The sequence below is a fragment of the Grammomys surdaster genome, unplaced genomic scaffold (genome assembly GCF_004785775.1).
Source record: "Grammomys surdaster isolate TR1022 unplaced genomic scaffold, NIH_TR_1.0 531, whole genome shotgun sequence".
Taxonomy (NCBI): Eukaryota; Metazoa; Chordata; class Mammalia; order Rodentia; family Muridae; genus Grammomys; species Grammomys surdaster.
In genome coordinates, this window is record NW_021604950.1 from 467583 (window position 1) to 473321 (window position 5739).

A 5739-nucleotide genomic window follows, 5' to 3' on the forward strand; every position below is an offset into this window, starting at 1 on the left:
GTCCTTCCTTTCTCTCGCCCGTTTCTCTTCCAGGTTTTGGTTCCCCTTGCCCCCACGAATAACTGAGACCCGCAGGTCGGGACACTACATGGAATCCAGATACTCTCCACGAGGACTGACCAGCAAAAGGCTGCCTGTTAACACTGGAGGGAGAGAGCCTCAGAGCTGACAGGAAGTCATGGGAGGCCCAGAAGTCTCTCACCCCAGAGCAGACATATCACAAAGTATGAAACGGTTTAGGATTGATTGCCCCTGAGGTTCAAAATGAGCAAAGTTAGAGTTGCCTAATTGGTGCAAACTTTCTGATCTCTCCCTCAGGTATTGCAAGATAACTCAGGTAAAGTTTGTCCCCAGCCCTCCCTAGATGGTTGTTATCCAGATAAGATCAAAAGCAGGAAAGATGCTCCACTTGGATCCCAGGTCTCTGTGTGCCACAGTGAGAACTTGTCACATTCTACAAACGCTAAAATTACAAACTGCAGGGATGCATTAAAGACTCCCTTAATCCAAGCCAGTGTAGGTTCTCCTCAGGCACAGAGTCCTTGCTTGTCATGTCCATCTGGGTAAGTGCCCTGCACCGAATTGCAGAATCACAAGGTGGCCTGGTTTCAGGCAGGATGAGGATGGAGTAATTCTTGGGCTACACGGAGGTTTTCAGCATCTACAATGGAGAAGCTGAGCTCTGACATCCCTCTCAGTACAGGAGACTGTGTTCTGCATGGGTAACCAACATGCTTTCTCCTGAGGATATTCATTTTCTGTAACTCCTAAAATTCATCAATATTGTACACTTTTGAAATTTCCATAGATTTTTGGTTTTCATTGATATTTGAAAGTAAATTGATTCTCTGTATCAGCACTTAAATCACACAATGAATATCCTGACTTATTCTTTCTTATAGATCTTCCCCTGTTACCAGATTGTCTCACAATACCAAGGGAAACTTAAACCCACACCTTAATGTAATGTCCTCATCTATGTGTGTCTAGAAGAGTTATTGGACATGACTTCTGTGGTTTGAATAATTCAAAGATATAAAACTGTGGTGGTTTGAATATACTTGGCCCAGGGAGTGGCACTATTAGGAGGTGTGTCCTTGTTGCAGTAGATGTAGCCTTGTTGAAAGAAGTGTGTTACTGGACACGGGCTTTAAGACCCTCATCCTAGCTGCCTAGAAACCTGTATTTTCCTGTATGCTTTTGGAACAAGGTATAGAACTCTCAGCTCCTCCTGCACCATTCCTGCCTGTATGCTGTCATGCTCCCACCTTGATGAACATGAGCTGAACCTCTGAACCATAAGCTACTGCCAATTAAATGTTGTCCTTATAAGAGTTGCCCTGCTCATGGTATCTTTCATATTAGTAAAACCCTACCTCAGACAGAAGTTTGTATCAGGGAGTGAGGTATTGCTGTGATAGGATTGGCCATGCTTTGGTTTGGAAGAATGTCAACCTTGGGACTTTCTATCTCGAGTGCAGTGGATGCTGTAAGTGGAACTTAATGGACCATCCTAATAGGAATATGAAAGACTTTGTTGCTGAAGGTGATTTGAACTTGTAAGCCTAGCTCTAGAAGACACAGAGTAGAAGAATATTAATATGTGACCCAAGCCCTAGGGTGGAGCCCAGAAGATCAGGTGTAGATCCCAGAACTTGAACAAGAAGCTGTAATGTTGAAGTTGTCTTGGAGACCCCAAAACGTTCGAGCTGCCAGAGGTGTGGGACACCTGCTGAGGAAAGCTGCTAAAGAGAATTGGAAGTCACACAGGAAAAGGAGTTTGTTGCAGTTAAAAAAAAATGAAAAAGGAGTTGGAGATCTGAAAACCACTTTGACATCAGACATGGAGATGCAGTTTGGATTTTGCCCAGCTGGTTTGGTATCTTGCTTTGGGGAGCACAGTTAGGTGATTGGATGAATCTCTAAGAGAGTTTGAACTTGGGATTTTTTTTTTACATGTTTCAGACTCCTACAGATTATTAGGACATTGGAAATTGGCCTAAAAGTATTTTTATTATACTATTGCTAGGTATGGCACCCATGGACTCCTCTTTTTGAAAAAGTTTATGGAAGACAGGGGTCTGGTCTCTCTTACTAGCTTCCACAACTCCCCAAACTGTGTCTTCACACAGAGTTAGGAACAGATTAACAGAAATTTATCACTCTTTTTGTTACAAAGAGTCCATCAAAGCTGCTGGGCAAGGAGGCCTGTACTCTCTTGTACCATCATGGGATCCATCACATCATGCATTGTGTTGGGAAAAGTTTCTTCTGAAGAATGGTTGGGTCTCTGTAGTAACTCCAAGTATCTGTGACAAAATTCCTTTAGGTGTGTGACAAGGCTTCTCTGGGACTTTCTGTCCCTTAATCATTAGAGCACACTGTCTTCTCTTGAGTTTCTAAATTTGTTTTAAAATACTGAAACAGTACAGCTGCATAGGTGAGCCCAGAGGACAATAAAGGGTTTCAGCCACTTCTTAGCCCAAGTATTGGTCATGGTTTCCCCCCATTACACCCTTACAGTCTCTTTTCTTTGTTTCCTCTCTGGACATAGTGTTGACATCTGCTTAGTGACATTTTCATTGTTTGAGGCACCGCTGGCCTCTCCCCTACTGTCTTCCAAGTAGTTGTCCAAGTAGAATTGTTAGATAAAGAATACTGCCTGGTGTAACTCCATTGTAAACAGCACCCCCTTTCACAAATCAGAGCCAGTCCCACCTTCCAAACCCTGGGTCCATTGTTCTGGGAGGCACAACAGGGGTGATAGCAATGATAGCATGGTAAGGTGAGCTGTGTGACAATGACAAACACAAGCAACAGTTTCATAAACATAAGGACAGACAGGTATTGCTCAGATCTTAAACCCTGTTCTTTACACAGTCACTCAACACCAGGGTGTAGGTAGGCTTCATCCATGTTCTAGAGGAAGACACATACACTCTGCCTTTCTCCTCCCTGGATACAGGGCACTCACAGGGCCATAAGCACCCAGCATGCAGTGGCTTCTGCAGAGAGGTTTCCTTCTTCCATCCTGCTGTCTACCTCCCCCTGGATGACAAGGTGAGGTCATTTGCTGAATACTGGTCACTCATTTGAGGCCTATTGATGATGCCATGGATCTCAGGCTGTCCGTGATTTGTGTAACTGAAGGATGATACAGTCATGGGTTTCTGGCTCCATGAAGAACAGGAGGCCATCTCTATGCTCTTGAGCAGTTGAAGCCTTTACAGTTGCTCTATCAAGGAATGCTCAGGATTCTTCTGGACATTTCCTGCTCCAGGTGCATTTTATTCTCTTGTTCTTCCCTCTAAGCCTTTTCTTACTTCTCCACAACCTATTTCACAAAGCCAAATTATTAAATCTTTTCACCAACTCTCTACCACAGCTCTGAATTATAAATTCTTACCCAATGTTGATGAATTCTAACATTTTCCTTATTGCTTCATTTCATAATTCTTTGATTTTTTAGAAATTATAATACAATTATATGATTTGCTTATTCCCCTATCTCCCTCAAAACCCTTTGAAATAACCCCACATGCTGTCCTTTGTTTTCATGTCTTCCTTTTATTACATAATACATATTCTTAAATGCATAACTACAACATGCTCAGTCTGTGTAGCATTACTTGTATGCGTGTTTTCCATGTTGACATTTGGTTTTGGAAACCAAATGGGTGTGCTCTCCTCTGGAGAAGATGACTCTGTTCTTAGCTTTCCTTAGTTACCTGTAGTGTAGGCTGAGTAGTGGGCTTTCCTGTACCTTGGCATGTCTAATTGTTGTCCTTGTTTACCTCATGTTCAGGCAGCCACATCACCTTAACAAGACCAGGAGACACAGTCTCACAGCAAACTCCCTGATGGCCCAGCTCTTCCATCTTTCCACCCATCTTCTGCAGTGTTCTCTGTTCCTTGACTGCAGGAGTTTTTGGTAGATAGATCCACTGAGACTGGGATCCATAACTGTACACATTGATTGATTGTGGTTTTCTGTGGGACAGTAGGCCATGTCAGGAATGATGGTAAGGCAGAGTAGGATTGAGACCCTGGAAATTGAATATCCTCACCCGAGGCAGTAGACACCTCCCTGCTCTCTTCCCCATACTGGCCCAAACTTGGGCTAAGCTCCTCCTATATGTTGGTCATGTAATCATCCACAGTGTTTTCCATGATAATGAGGTACTTCAAGGCCCTGAGAGCTTAGCCAATAAGCTTCCCTTCCCAGACATTCTTTCCCACAAAAGGTATTTAATCTCTAGGCCACCCTGAGAAGTAGGTACACATCCATTTTCCACAATGAAAAACCAATAATCAGATTGGAAGTAAGGACTGTCTCTTTCATCTTCCACTGCCATAGGGGGCACAGAGAAGTCCTTCACCTACTGGGCCTTGCTGCCTAAGTCTTCCATAGAAGGTCTCTTTGTGGCCTTTCAGACAAACATTGCTATGTTCCCAGCTTAGCTTAGCCCAGAGCTCCAGCCCCAGCCCAGGGCTAGACTATATCCTTAGCCCATGGGCCCCAAATATCCTGGTCTTGATTAGGGCCAGTGGCTTCCCAACATTTTATTCCAGACTTCACTGTGTAGTTTTCTAGCTGCAACTAGATGTCTGAGAGTCAGGGAATATCAGTTTTGCCTGCCCACATCTTCGACTGCATTTTCCTGTTTCCAGAGCAGTGTCTCGGAGCTTTCCCAAAGCCCAGGAAGCCCAGGACCAACAATGAAAGCACTGGGGAAACAGTCAAGCTCCCTGCACTGGCAGGGTAAAATGGGTACTCATAGTTTTATATAATAACGTTCTTCTGTTGCAAAGAGAAGTGTTCTTGATTAAATATTTAGAACATTTAAAACCCTATTGCTTTAGCTGGGCAGTGGTGGCACACGCCTTTAATCCCAGCACTTGGGAGGCAGAAGAAGGCAGATTTCTGAGTTTGAGGCCAGCCTGGTCTACAGAGTGAGTTCCAGGATAGCCAGGGCTATACAAACAAAAAACAAACAAACAAACAAAAACAACAACAACAACAACAACCAAAAACCCCAAAACAAAACCCTATTGCTTCTTGATAATATACTACATTGCAGTACAATATGAACTAAAAAAAACCTTGAAATTATTTCATTTCATACCCTTGATTTTCATTTGATAATCCTTTTCTATGTATCTGGTAAAGTTTTTCTTTTTTACAACAGAATAGGCCTTGTATTTACTAAATGTTCATTAAAGGAAATGTCGAGTTCTACGTAAAACACCCACTGCGTTTCTCATGCCCTTTGTGTTTGCTTCTCTGAAGTGTGGAGAAGCCTCCTACACCTAGAAGGAGATGGAAGACTCCTGTGGAGCTGATCCTTCAACATTGGATGATACTTTTCATTTAACCATGACCATAGAGTGAGATGGCTCTAAGTCTATTATAATTGTGGTTTATTTACCACCCTGACTTTACATGCCAAAAGAGAAAAAGCTAAGAGTATGTTCACACTGATATTTAATTCTTAGGATCTTTTCACAGAGGCATCATTGGCAGAAGGTACACAGGGCTACACAGAGAAATGCTGTTTGAGAAAGAGAGAGCAGGGAGAGAGAGGAAAGGAGAGGCAGAGGAAAATGGAGTGTGTGTGGGAGGGAAACACACCACACACACACACACACACACACACACACACACTCACATATGAGAGAGAGAGAGAGACACAGAGACAAAGGGAGAGGGGGGAGGGAGGGACAGAGAGGGAAGGGGAG